At 37.2% G+C, this 14,540-nt stretch overlaps 1 pseudogene; it reads left to right on the plus strand.

The window, feature by feature from the left end:
- The first annotated feature begins 3,659 nt into the window (after positions 1-3,659).
- On the plus strand, positions 3,660-8,640 carry LOC132650608 (zinc finger protein 431-like; annotated as a pseudogene).
- Positions 8,641-14,540: the final 5,900 nt, after the last annotated feature.

Genomic DNA, 14,540 nt, shown 5'->3' on the forward strand with positions numbered 1-14,540 from the left:
CCTTGGCATTTAACATTTAGATATAAGATTCATTTGGAGTTAATTTTGTTGAGGTTGTAAATAACATGTGTTGAGTAGCACTTCTTTATAAAGCTGTGATGTGAACAAATAGAATTGTTGATGTAAGGGATTTACCAATACTTAGGTGACAGGAATTCACACCAAGTAGAATTTAGCTAAGGGCTAAGTAGATAAGTAGCATGCCATGCAGGCCTGTTAGAGATTAGGATGCTAGGAAACACATGTTTGCTCAAGATGATAGTCAACAAATTTGTCTCCAGCCATAGCCAAGGAGACAGCCCTGATTCATACAAACCATTGGCCCATCTCCATGCCAAAGAGGAGGCATATAACAAGCTGTTTAATTGCCATTATAGACTCACAGCCAACATTAAAGACTGGTGTTCCATAAAGTTAGTTTTCTTCTTGAGGAAGGCATAGGTCTGTCATATGTGGAAGACATTTAGTGAAAACCAACTGAACCAAGAAAACCCTGTCGTGTTGAAGGACACCCTGATCAAACAAAAGCTTTCCCCAAGAGCCTCATGTATGTAGAATCACCTAATTTCTTCTAAAAGTCTTCAAATATGCTTGGCAGAGCCAGTACAACTGTGGCCTAGGCTATGGGATATTTCCCCAAGTTTATGAAATATTTAAAATAAAACACTGTTCTTTTTCTAAAATCAAAATAGGATGAGCTGCAGGGTCAGGGCATTTGAGGAAGGCTTCCTTCAGATTCTGAGAACACAGTTCTTTCCAAGACATGGAGACACCCTCATCAGTTCCAAACTCACTGTGGTCTTGGTAAATGATGTTCTTGAGATCATGTGTTCCCCTTGTGCAATATTGTTTTATTAGACTCCTCATGGTTTTATCCCACTTTATGAGAGTGTCTGATCAATTTATAGATGTCTCCTGTTTCCTTCCATTTCTCCCCAAGAAGTAGTGTACAATATGCTAGTCTTAAGAAGCTTAGGATAATACACAGCTTGTGCAAAATCTTCCCACCCTAGCTTTTACATTTTCTACCTTCTACTTTTATTAACATTTGAAACCTCTGAGACCTCTCACTTATACCATGTCACTGGATAATGACCTGCTGTATTAGGGTAGTGGAGTATATAAATCATTCTAGGAATATCTTTGCTGTGTAAATTTCCCAGTTGGCTCAGTGGCTAGATTTGAACTTTCTAGTCCATATTGAAATTGTTTACCTGGAGCCTAATGAGACTTAAGGAAGACTGCATGTATGGAGTAAAATAATCAGTTTTAGGCTGTCTTCTCTTTAAGCATTAACTAGAGCTAGACACATGGTACTATTAAAGAGAACTCTTTCAGTTAACCATTTAATTGTGTGTGACATACTTTTTTCCTGGTGGTGGATATCAGTTCTAGAATAGCTGCATCTTCAGCCTTTTGGAAAAATATTTCTGAGACAAGCTTTGTTGACTCAGGTCACATTAATCCCAGTCAATTAACCCCATCTGTTGGTCTTCTTGTCGCTTCTCATCCCCTTCAGGTTCTCCCATCTTTCCCCCAGTACTTCCATAAGACCCCCGGAGATCCACCCCATGCTTACTTGCAAGTTCCAGGATAAGTCTCCATTTGTTGCTAGATGGAGCCTCTGAGATAACGGGCATGTTTAGGCTCTTTTCTACAAGTATAGCAAAGCAACATTTACAGTTTCATTGGCTGGCTCTGTAGTGTAAGGTGGGTCTCAGGTTGGCCCAATTATTGGTTGGACTTTCCCTCACTCTTTGTTCCCTCATTATCCCTAAACTTCTTGTAGTCAGGGTAATTTTTGGATCATGTTTTTGTTGTTGTGGTTGTTGTTGTTGTTGTTGTACAGTTGTTGTTCTGTGTCTCCACTAGTCCTTTCTGTCTAGGATGTGGTCACTTCATTTTCCATGTCTTTTTTCCCCTGCCCTGTTAGGCGTTTCCACTAGAGTCACACCCATATCCTCTCAGAAACTTTCCCTGTCAAATGACTCTAGCTTGTAAAAGAGAACCCCCCTCATTTTCATTCTTATTCGCATACCCCCTTACCTCCTACTACATTTCTCCCCACATCTGATGCCCACATTTGTTTCCATCCCCCTTCCACCTTCTGCCCAGTTCCCTCTCTTTATCCACTTCTATTATCTGTTCTGTTTTCTATTCTGAGTGACATTCTGGCACCCTCGCATGGACCGTTTTTCTTACTTAGCTTCTTTGGATGTGTAGATCGAAGTATGTTTATCCTGTGCTATAGGTCTAATATCAGCTTATAGGCAATGTGTTTCTGTGTCTCTCAGGATGATCTTTTCTAGTTCAATCGATTTGCCTGCAATTTCCATGATCTCTTATTTTTAATAACTGAGTACATTGTGTAAATGTACTAGACGTTCTTTATCCATTCTTCACTTTCTGGCTGTTTTGAATAAAACAGCTATGTCTTTGTTCTATAATGGAACATCTTTTGGATATATTCCCTGGAGTGATATACCTGGGTAGTGAGGTAGAACTATTCCCAATTTTCTGAAAATGCACCACTTTGATTACCAAAGAAGTTGTACAAGTTTGCACTCCTATCAGCAGTATGTGCCTGATTCCTTATATGCCTGATTTCTCTAAGTCTTTTAACATGAAGGAGGGTGGATTTTGTCAATGGCTTTTTCTTATCTAATGACATAAACACATGATCTTGGTCTTTCAGTTCGTTTATATAATGGATTACATTGATGGATTTTCATATGTTGAACCATCCCTGTATCCCTGAGATTAAGCCAAATTGTTCATCATGTGTATCTGTGATGTATGCTTGGATTTATTTTGTGAGTATTTTATTGAATATATTTGTGTTACAAACAACTATTAGCTGTCATGTGGGTGCTGGGAATTTAAACCACGTCCTCTGGAAGAACAGACAGTGTTCTTAACCACTGAGCCATACCTCCATCCCCTATGTTGCCTATTTATGATCAACATTTAAATTGTTAATATGTTCATCTGTCATTTTGTAATTATTCAAACATATATTTCATTTTAGCAAGATCATATTAATATTACAGTATAAGTGAGGCACTTTAGGTATCTAAACATTTATGCAGAACTAGAGTGAATTTATAATTCTGTAGAAACTTGAGAGAGATCTTTAAGTTTTTTTTCTTGTTTTTTTTGATTAATTTTTGCATATTATTCAGGATCTTATTATGTACCTCTGAGTGTCCTGGAACTTATTGCTCAGAGCAGACTACCATCAAGCTCTATGAGATACACCAGCCTCTGTTTCCTGATTGATTTTGGAATTAAAGTCATCAGAAAATACACCCAGCCTGCCCATTCTTATAAGAGTCAGGAATCATTTATACTATTTCTATTATGTAGGCTCAGTAATGTTGATATGTTTACTCTCTCTCTCTCTCTGTCTTTATCTGTTAATTGACATTTCTCTTGCAAGTCTGTATCCTAGTTAAAGGATGAAAAAATAGAGATGTGAACTTCACTATTCAGTGTGCTCCTAAAAAGAATTAGTTATTAGATTAAAACCTGTGTGTCACAAATTAAGTGGAAGAAATACCAGAATACTTTGGAAATATTGTAAATGAAGGATACATTTTCAGTATTATAGGTATCATGCTTTCTGTTGTATACGTGTGTGGATATTTTAGACTGCACTGACCTACAATGATGTGCATGTGAACTTCACTCGAGAAGAGTGGGCTTTGCTGGATCCTTCTCAGAGATGTAATACTGGAGACCTACAGGAACCTCATTGCTATAGGTAGGACAGTGAATTTTCTTTACTTTTTAAAATATGGGGAAAACTATTCATTATTGAAGTGCTTCTGTAATTTCTCTTGACGATGAAGAAGAGTGAGGTGAATGGTTCTTTGATTGCCAATAGATCATGACTTAAATTTTTTTTATTTCCAATAATAAATCATACCTTTTCTGTTACTGTATTTTAGGCTACAACTGGGAAAGTCATAATATAGAAGAACATTGTCAAAGTTCTAGAAGTCATGCAAGGTGATTTTCTTTGTAAGCTGATATGAATATGGTTCTGAGAAAATTTTAATAAGTTGTGGAAGTTTGAAAGAGAAGAGACAGTGTAAATGCACTGTTTTCAGTGTATTCATTTTGATGATGACTAACTTGTTACTAAACCATGTACTTCCATGTTAGGTATTTGATGAGTGTTTGTCACAGTTATCTTTGCATATTTAGTATGGTGTACAGATTAGGGAAATTTATTAACGCAGTCAGTGTGTTAAAGCTCTGAGGTCTTGCAGTTTTCTACAAATCTGTGGTAAAACATCTTATAGAAGAAAGTATAATATAAATATGAGACAGGTAACAAGTATTTTCACCATCACATGTATTTTGAAATAGGTGAAACAACCCCTAGAGAAGGAGAACACCATGAATGTAAAAATAATGATGAAAACCTAAGATGTAATTCCTGTTTACCTTACACTGAATTGAAAAATTAAGTCACATAGACAGAAACATTCTTTAGTATAATGGATGTGGTAAAGCTTTCATATGTGCCAATTACTTTTGCAGGTATGAAAACAGTCATAGTGGAGAAAAACCCTCTGAAGATACTCAATCTGACAAAGTCTTTGCACATCACAGGAGTACCCACACATATAAAAGTATGCATACTGTTGAGGATCACTATGAATGTAATGAATATGGTAACGCTTTTGCACATAACAGTCATGTCCTAAGACATGAAAGGACACATATAGAAGAGAAACCTCATGAATGTAACCGATGTGGTAAAGCCTTTGCATCTAACAGTGATCTCCTAAGACATAAAGGAACTCACACTGGAGAGAAAGTTTATGAATGTTACCAATGTGGTAAAGCCTTTGCCTGTCACAGTAGTCTCCTGCTTCATAAGAGAACTCACACTGGAGAGAAACCTTACAAATGTAACCAATGTGGTAAAACTTTTGCACAGAATAGTCATCTCCTTACGCATGAAAGAACTCACACTGGAGAGAAACCTTATGAATGTAACGAATGTGGTAAAGCCTTTGTACAGAACTGTCATCTCCTAAGACATAAAAGAACTCACACTGGAGAGAAACCTCATGAATGTAATCAATGTGGTAAAGCCTTTGCACAAAATAGTCATCTCCTTATGCATGAAAGAACTCACACTGGAGAGAAACCTTATGAATGTAACGAATGTGGTAAAGCCTTTGTACAGAACTGTCATCTCCTAAGACATAAAAGAACTCACACTGGAGAGAAACCTTACAAATGTAACCAATGTGGTAAAGCCTTTGCACAGAATAGTCATCTCCTTATGCATGAAAGAACTCACACTGGAGAGAAACCCTATGAATGTCAGCAATGTGGTAAAGCCTTTGCATGTAACAGTCATCTCCTGCTTCATAAAAGAACTCACACTGGAGAGAAACCTTACAAATGTAACCTATGTGGTAAAACCTTTGCACAGAAAAGTTATCTCCTTATGCATGAAAGAACTCACAGTGAAGAGAAACATTATGAATGTAACCAATGTGGAAAAGCGTTTGCATCTAACAGTGGTCTCCTAAGACATAACGGAACTCACACTGGAGAGAAACCTTATGTATATAATCAATGTGGTAAAGCCTTTGCATGTAACAGTAGCCTCCTGCTACATAAAAGAACTCACATAGGAGAGAAATCTTAAAAATGTAACCAATGAGGTTAAGCCTTTGCATCGTACAGTGATCTCTTATGACATAAAGGAACTCATTGGAAAGAAACCTTATGAATGTAATCAATGTGGTAAAGACTTTGTATGTAACAGTCATCTCCTAATACATAGAAGAACTCACAATGGAGAGAAACCTTATGAATGTAACCAATGAGGTAAAACTTTGCATGGAACAATGATCCCGTAAGTCATAAAAGAACTCACATTGGAGAAAAACCTTATGAATGCAACGAATGTGGTAAAGCCTTTACACAGAACAGTCATCTGGTAGTACATAAAAGAACTCACACTGGAGAGAAATCTTTTGAATGTATCCAATGTGATAAAGTCTATGCATTTCAGAATAGTCTCTGAAGACAAAAAGAACATATCCTCGAGAAAAACCTTAAGCAGTGTGTAAGCAGTTTGGAATCACCTTTTTACAAATGTCCTCTCCTAATACATAAAAAGCCGTGTTGCAGAAAATCCTTATGAATATAACAAATGTCATAAAGTCTTTTCATTTAAGAATCATCTTGAACAAGAACACTTAGTGGAGTAAAACCCTATGAATGCAACCAATGTGTCAAAACCTTTGCATGCTATAACAATCTCCATGTACATAGAAGAATGCATACTGGAGAGGAACTATGAATGTAACCAATGTGATAAAGCAATTTGACATAATAGTAATCTCTTATGAAATAAAGAACACATACTGGAGAGAAATCTTATGAATATAACCAATGTGGTATAGTCATTGCATGTAACAGTAGTCTAATACATGAAAGAATGAGTACTGGATAGAAACCTTATGAATGTAATCAATGTGTTAAAGCCTTTGCATGTAACATTCATCTCCTAATACATGAAAGAGCTCACACTCGAGAAAAACCTTATTAATGTAACCTATGTGGTAAAGCCTTTGCATATATCAGTCATCTCCTAATAAACACTTGCTCTTCACAATCATCTTCAAAATCATGAAAGAATGCATACTGGAAAGAAAGAGTATGAGTGTATTTACATGGTGAAGCTATTCCACATTTGTGTAATCATCATCATTAAATTATTTGTACAGAGAGAAACTTTATGAATGTGTTAAAATGTGAGACCTTTACACATATCTATATTCTACATCATCATAAAAGTTTCAAAATGGAGAGAAAATCTGAGAGTATGATTAATATGGTAAGGCTTTTGTGTTCTTCTCTCCACTGAATCCAATACAACACAAACACTAGGTCAAACCGATGACAAAAATTTATTGTCATCCAGGAACTACTGGTTGATTAGGGCCACATAATGTTCTTGGGAGCTGAACTATGATGCCTACCCATCCAATGAGCCAGAAAGTTACAGAGGTTCTGAGCTTGCAAATCATAAACATCTTTAGTGTTTTACAACTGAATTATTTCCATCAGTTATGGTATAGGGATATGGGATTTGTTTATGTCATTGAGGAAGGCACCTGATGCAAAATGTAGGTTTTACAGTCAAAACAATCATATCCATTTGTTCTTTTGTGGTTAAGAAAAGGTATTATGCTTTAGGATAGAGTATCTGTGGTTTGGGTCAGTCTTTTTTTGTTAGGGGACCAAAAATCATGGTATGGAACAGTCATGTTTTGGGCAACAAAAAATTTAGTAATTAAAGTCGGTCAGCTATTGGGAAATCTACAGCTTTCCTAGGGACTATGAACTTAAACTTATGTTCACCCTATAAATCAATGAAGGCTGGTAACTAAAAGGAAATACTTAGGACAAATTGGTTTTACATGTTCCCACATACAACTTGTTTTTACATGTTTTGCATGTCAAAGTCATCTTCAATTATACAAATGAATAGATAGTAGAGAGAAACCTTACACATGTCTTCAATGTGATAAAGCCTTTTCTTAATACAGTTATTTCCAAATACATAAAAGAACACACACTGCAGTGAAACCCTCTGAATAAGCAATGTGGTAAATCCTTTTCATAGGGTTTTCTTTGAAATCATGAGAAAAAGTCATGCTGCAGAGAAACCCCATGAATGTAGTCAGTATGGTAAAGTTTTCTGCTTCATGCTACCATTATATAAGAGTAAAAGCTTTACTCTGTGGGCTCCATCTTAAAGCCTTTGCATATCACAGTAGCCTTTGAGAACCTAAAAGAACTCATTCTGTAGAACATCTGTTAGAATAAAAGATTTGTTAAGGTCTTTGACCCACCAACTTGCATTCAATTACACTAGATTATTTTGGAGGAAAATTCTAACAAGTGTCAACAATGTATGCATGTATTTGTGACATCCATCCTTACTTTGTTTCCAATTGAAATCTCATATGGACAAAAGGCATATGAATTTATATAATAAGATAATTCTTTTTATTTCACAATTCAATTACATGAAATCATCCAGTTGAAGAATTTTTGTGTGTGTATTAGTGCATTTTCTGTGACCAAACACAATGTCTAAGGCAACTTCCAAATGAGTTTACTTTGCCTTGTGAATTGAGAGGATATGGGATCACTATAAATTGGGCAACACAAGTGTCATACATGGTAGCAAAGTAGGAAACTTGGAGCTCACAACCTCCACCTGCAGCATGAAGCAGAGAGTTGTAACTGTAGATGGTATGCAGCTGAAAACTATGAAGCCCACCCCAAGTAACATACTTTCTCCAGCAGGGATACATTTATTAAACATTCCCAAATGATACCACCAACTGAGAAGAATTCATTTCTCTGACTTCAAACCTACGCGTTTGATTTCTGTTACATGAAGGAATTCATGATGAAGACAACATTTGTAGCTAAGCCTGTAGTTGCCTCAACACCTGAGTTCAGTAATGAATGTTTATACAAAGAAAACATTCATGAGCAAACATATATTTAAGAATTTGTTTTAATTTCCATTATGTGATAACAGTTTGTCTTTGTCTGGTCATGTGCCTGTTCCTTCTAGTTTCCATGTAGACTAGACCCACTGACTTTCTCACACCAAGAACTATAGAAAGTTGTCAAAAAAAAGTTCATTCCCTGACCTAGTTCCTGGGAATGAACTTGTCTTAACTGCAAAACCATGTATCTAGTACTGCAAATATCTTAAATCTTAATATATCATCTTGATGTCAGGAAGTAGAAAAGCATTCGTAGAAGAGAGCAATCTTATTTATGCAAATGAGTTTATTACTTTGGACATAATAAATGTATTCATTTCCAAGAAAAGGAACTATTTTGAATCTGTTTTTATCAGAGCCTCAGAGGAAGTAATTATTTACCATGTTCATTTCATTATAATGGAGGAGATCACCAATTGTGGTTGTGGTCTGAATTTTGAAACATTTGAGTAACTATTAAATTTGCTGTGTGTGTAGCAAATCCATTCACAGAAGTTTATTAAGTTATTCTGATATTCCTTCTGTCATGGCTGTTCATGTTCTAATGCATTTCCACTTGGTTATAGGTATTTTTCTGCTGCAATGAATAGAATGGAATCCACATCCTCTATGTGGCCCATTGCTTATTTATATCAGACAGTGTGAGATCATAGTTTTCAAGGAAGGGTCTATGAGAACTTGTACTTTTTTATGTTTTCACAAATTCATTTAAGATGTTTGTTTTTAAGCCTTGCTTGGAGATAAATAATTAATTGATGCTGAATAGTATGTGTGTATGTATGTATGTATATATTGTTTGAAGCTTCATGCTTCTACATGTTCCCATAGTTACTATATGGCACATCATCTTGAAGTATTGTCTTCTTAGAGATTCATCTAGAAGTGATAGTTAATGTAACAGCAACAAGATTTATTTCAAAAAGACATGTTATGTGTGTGATGGACTATTCATTCTTAGGCTATGACAGATATATGAATAGTGTGGGATCTATTGTCATCATGGTTCTATGATCTTCAAGGTATGTTGTCTCTTTTGCATACCACAAACACTCCCCACTAAGCTCATTGAGACTCATAAAACTTACTTGAAAATTTACATCAGTACAATATTGTCTTCTATTCTGATTATGAATATATTTTCATCTGAGGATGGAAGAAAATGAAATTATTTGAATAAGAAATGCTACTTGCAAGTGAAAATTATACACTCCTGTCTTGTTTTGGAATGTGTTAGTTCTTAGGAGTAAAGACTTATTCTTAAGAATTTCTCAAAACTGCAAGTGAAGGTCAGAGAATTGTCTCAGTGGGTAAATTTAGTTATTGCTAAGCCTGATGATTTGAGCTCAATCCCTGAGTAGTCCATATCAGTGCTACAGATTTTTCTAATGTTTCTATAGTTGGGCTGCTGTATATGCAAATTCACACACTAGCAGATACGTAAATATATTTTCAGGCTAAATAAGGGCCAGTGTGGTCACTGGCCAAAAGACTCATTGTGTTCCATGTTAAGAACTTATATATATGGGATGTAGATAATAAATAGCAATAAGTTGTACTCTATATAGACAATAACATGTATGTATACACAAACACACTCCAGTATTTTTTAATTCATTTTTATTTTTATTGATTACAGTTTATTCACTTTTTATTCCTGCTATAGACTCCTTCTCATCCCCTCCCAATCCTACCCTCTCTCCCTCTTCTTCTCATGTGCCCCTCCCCCAGTCCACTGGATAGGGGAGGTACTTCTCTCCTTCCATCTGAACCTAATCTATCAGGTTTCATGGGGACTGTCTTCATTGTCTTCCTCTGTGGACTGGTAAGGCTGTTCCCCCTGCAGGCAGAGGTGATCGAAGAGTCAGGCAGAGAGTTCATGTCAGAGACAGTCCTTGTTCCCATTACTAGGGTACCCTCTTGGACACTAAGCTGCAATGAGCTAAATCTGTCAGGTACTACATTATCTCCATTTGTGGTCCTTGTTTGGATTATGAGTCTCCAAAAATTCCTGTGCCCAAAGTTTTTTCATTCTATTTCTGTCCTTGTGGAGCTCCTGTCCCCTCCAGGTCTTTGTATATCTCCCCATTCTTTCATTAGATTGCCTGTACTCTGCCCAAAGCTCGGTTATGAGTCTCAGCATATGTTTTGATACCCTGCTGGATAGAGTCTTTCAGAGGCCCTCTGTGGTAGGTTCCTGTCCAGGTCCCTGTTTTCTCTGTCTTCTGATGTCCATCCTGTTTGTATTTCTGAGTGAAGAGTGGACATCTTACCCAGGGTCTTCCTCCTGAATTGGCTTCTTTAGCTGTACAGATTTTAGTATGATTATCTTATATGTCTAATATCCAGTTATAAATGATGAAATTAACAAAGCAATGCAGCCACTTATAGATGACAGAAATTATTTGTAGAATTTGAAGACATTGCTGTTCATTAAAAGGAAAATGGTTCCTTTGTACATCTTATTTTATCCTTCAATTCATTGATTGAAGAATAGACCACTTAAAAATCGTAGCTTGGCATAGAAGTGTATCCCTATCATCCTAAACCTAGGATTCAGTGGCAGGCTGATTTCTCCGAGACTGAGGTCAGATTGTTCCACAGAGTGTGTTCTCTGTTTGTTTGTTTTTGAGACACAATTTTCATGTGTAGCTTTGGCTGCTCTGGACTCACCTTGTAGACCCAGCCATCCTCAAAATCACATAAATCTGTTTGCCTCTTCCTCTTTGAGTGCTGGGATTACAGGTGTGTGCCACCATGCCCAGCTCCACAGACACTTCTAAAACAGGCATGGCTATGTAGGAATATCATGTATCAAAATGATTTCAAAATGCAAACTCTCTTTCAAGTTATAGATTATTTTTCCTGAGGGATAGTGTACACAGGAATGTTAGAAGTTTTCTGAAATTGGGCTCTCTGTCCTTTCTGTAAGTGAGAACTGTAGCATTGTAATTTCCCTCTCATAGATGAGACATTATTACCAGACATCATTGCTTCCTGAGCAATCTAATTTCATGGCCTCATTTACTTCATTTTCAGCTAAGAACTGTGGTCAAAAGTAAACATTCCAGAGGCAGTTCTGTCCATAATTTTAAATTTTTTACATCTATTTCTGCATGACTTTGAGCCAAGAGTGCCTTTTTATCTCTTATTTTTACATTATTTTCACATTCAGAATAGGACTTAATTTAGAATATCTCTGAGTAGACAAACCCACATTTGAACTTATCCATATGCCATAAGTTAAATTCCAGTGCTTGCTTTCTTGAAGTAAACCATTGCTTTGGAAAGAACTCTTATGCTCTTCTTGCCTGTGCTAGGAAAATCTCTTTCTCAGGTCTTGTGTCTTTCCTGCTGTAACAAAACACCAAAAGCACATTCTCTAAGAGCTACAATCAATAAATGGGACCTCACAGAACTGAAAAGTTTCTGTAAACAAAGGATACTGTATACAGATTGGGAAAGGATGTTCACTAACTCTATATCTGACAGAGGGCTAATATCCAGAATATATAGAGAACTCAAGAAGTTAAACAGCAATAAATCAAGGAATCCAATTAAAAAAAATGGTGTACAGAGCTAAACAGAATTCTCAATAGAGGAATGACAGATAAACACTTAAATGCTCAATGACCTTAATCATCAGGGAAATGCAAATCAAAACAACCCTCGATTTCACCTTACACACATCAGAAGAGCTAAGATCTAAAGCTCAAGTGACAATACATGATGAAGAGGATATTGAGACAGAGGAACCCTCCTCCACTCCTGGTGGGAATGTAAACTTGTACATCACATTGGAAGTCAATCTGGCACTTTCTCAGACAATTAGGAATAGTGCTTCCTCAAGATTCAGCTATACCACTCCTAAGCATATATCTAAAAGATGCTCAAGTACATAAGAAGGCCATTTGCTCAACCATGTTTCTAGCAGCTTTATTTGTAATAGAATTTGGAAACAACCCAGATGCCCCTCAACTGTGGAATGGGCAGAGAAATTGTAGTACATCTACTTAATGGAATATTACTCAGCAATAAAAAAACAAGGAAATCATGAAAATTGCAGGCAAATGGTGGGAACTGGAAAAAGATCATCCTGAGTGAGGTATCCCAGAAGCAAAAAGACACACAGGGTATATACTACTCATAAATGGATATTAGACATATAAGATAAACATACTAAAATCTATACAACTAAAGAAATTTATGAATGAGGAGGACTCTGAGATACTGAATCCTCATTCAGAAAGGCAAAGAGGATGGACATCAGAAGAGGGAGAAAAGAGGGAACAGGACAGGAGCCTACCACAGAGGGAATCTGAAAGGCTCTGCCCTGCAGGATATCAGAGAAGATGCTGAGACTTGTAGCCAAATATAGGGCAGAGAGCAGAGAACTTCAAGAAAGCAGTAGGAAATAATAAGACATGGAGAGGACACGTGCTCCACAAGGAGAGCAACAGAACCAAAAAAATCTGGGCACAGGGGTCTTTTCTGAGACTGATACTCCAACCAAGGACCACTGATGGAGATAAACTAGAACCGTGCACAGATGTTGCCCATGGCAGTTCAGTGTCCAAATGGGTTCTATTGTAATAGGAATAGGGACTGTCTCTGACATGAACTGATTGTCCTGCTCTTTGATCACCTCCCCTGAGGGGGAAGCAACATTACCAGGCCACAGAGGAAGACAATGAAGTTATTTGTGATGAGCCCTGATAAACAATGATCAGAGGGAGGGAGAGGAAGACATCCCCTATCAGTGGACTTGGGGAGGCACATGTGTGGAGAAGGGGGAGGGAGGATGGGATTGGGAGAGGAGGAGGGAGGGAGCACAGAGAGATTCAAAGTGAATAAAGTGTTATTAATAAAAATTTAGATTAAAAAAGGAAAGAAAAAAAGACACAGAAGCCAGATTTATAAGCTCTCATTGGTGAATTGACAAAACAATTTAAACATAAAAATGATCTGCATATCTATGTCCTCCAAAAATTCCTATGTTGAAGTCCTGAGACCCAAAGTAATAGAACTACATGAGATCTTTGGATGGTACTCAGGTCTGGGAGGTGAAGCCCTTATAAATAGTTTCATAACCTTATTGAAGAGACCTTATAAAATCATGTGGCCCTTTAGAACACTGAGTTTAAAGTGAGAACAAGACTGTAGACAAGCATGCCCCCAACTAGACCTTATAATTTAACTTTAGACTTTCCAGAGTTCACGACTGTGAAAAGTAAAGCCTTTGTTTCTAAATCATTTGTCACTTAGCCCCAGCAGATTAAAACAAACAGTAACAGTCCAGTCCACTACAGAAGGCACATAAATCATAAATCCATATTGGTGTAAGTGTATGGCAAATGCATTAACATTCTGATGAGGACCAAGACACAGAGTGTCAAGGTACTCATGGCGGTGCAGGGTATTAACTGTGTAGTAGAAAAGCCCAAAAAACAATGATTACAAGTAATCAAAGTGAAAGTATGTACCACCTGATAGGACACAGTGTGTGCCACTGTTGTGATACCCTTGTCCCGGTTTATGTATTCCATGAGAACACAGAGAGCTTAGAGAGAGTCTATTAAAATAACTAACCTGGGACATTAGCCATATAGTACAAGATAACCATGGTACAACCCACAGACCTAAATAAACTAAGTAACATGGAGGGTAGAAGAGAGGATACTTGAATCCCACTAAGAAGGGGACAGACATGGGAAGTGGAGGGAGAGAGGAAGTGGGTGGGAGAGGGGGTGAAGAGAGGAACAGGACAGGGGATCAGGTGTGGAAAAAGTGTGGATGGGGGTGAGAGTGCTAAGAGAGAAGGGAAATTGGTGTTGCAGCATCTCTGAGATAAGATGAAGACCTGGAATTCTGGAGGTACCTGGGAAAATATGGGGGTGTGAGCCTGGCTGAGATGCCTAACAGCAGGGAAATTGAGACTGAAGTGGACACACCTTGTAGCCAATGGAGAGAAGGGGACAC

Source organism: Meriones unguiculatus (assembly GCF_030254825.1).
Source record: "Meriones unguiculatus strain TT.TT164.6M chromosome 13 unlocalized genomic scaffold, Bangor_MerUng_6.1 Chr13_unordered_Scaffold_28, whole genome shotgun sequence".
Taxonomy (NCBI): domain Eukaryota; kingdom Metazoa; phylum Chordata; class Mammalia; order Rodentia; family Muridae; genus Meriones; species Meriones unguiculatus.